Below are 789 nucleotides of genomic sequence, written 5' to 3' on the forward strand. Positions count from 1 at the left end.
GACGCCGGCGCGCACTCAGGCCCAAGCCTGGTGCAGCTGGGGTGCTTGAGCGCAGTGGAGGGCCACCTGCATCTGGGAGTGCTGTGCCGGGGGCTGCTTTCCCTAGTGTACCCGTGAAGCTGTATCTGTACCCAGGAGTGTGGAAGCCCAAGGCCATGGATGGCCTTGAGAGAGAGGGGTCTGAGCGTTTGGCAGAATATGGGCTCGCGTGGATGCCCATGAGCTGGCCACTGTATGGCTGGGAAGGATGTTGAGAGAGTGGAACATAGTGTGGGCTGAAGGTGAGTGGCCATCTGGAAGGACACTTCCAAGCCAGAGTGCCCCGTGGGAGGGCAACAGCGGGTTCTTCACTGGCACCGGTCCTCCTTGAACACAGGGGAGCTGGTTACCCGGCTGCTGCACTTCATGGGGGCCAGGGCAGGGCTGTGGCCAGGCACAGGAAGCAGGGTCTCCTCCGACAAGCCAGATTCCTAGGCTGGGCCCTGAGCCCTGTCCCAGGTTGACTCTGAGCTGGATGTTCACCACCAGCCAGGATGTGAGCAGCAATAATGCCCAGACTCTCATGTTACTGGAGTCCAGAAAAAGTAGGTGAAGTCCACTAGCAGGCATACCTGTACGTGCTCCAGGCTACAAAGTCAATGTAGGAGCTCAGGAAATGAGTGCCCTCACCTGCTGCACCTGGTCTTGCCTTGGCAGCCCAGGTCTCTTCTCACCGACTCATTCTGAGGCTTTCCCCACTAGCTAAAGTGCCCCTGTGGGAGGGCCTGGCCTGGGGTCTGAGGGCTGGGG

This window comes from Pteropus alecto, unplaced genomic scaffold (assembly GCF_000325575.1).
Source record: "Pteropus alecto unplaced genomic scaffold, ASM32557v1 scaffold396, whole genome shotgun sequence".
NCBI lineage: Eukaryota > Metazoa > Chordata > Mammalia > Chiroptera > Pteropodidae > Pteropus > Pteropus alecto.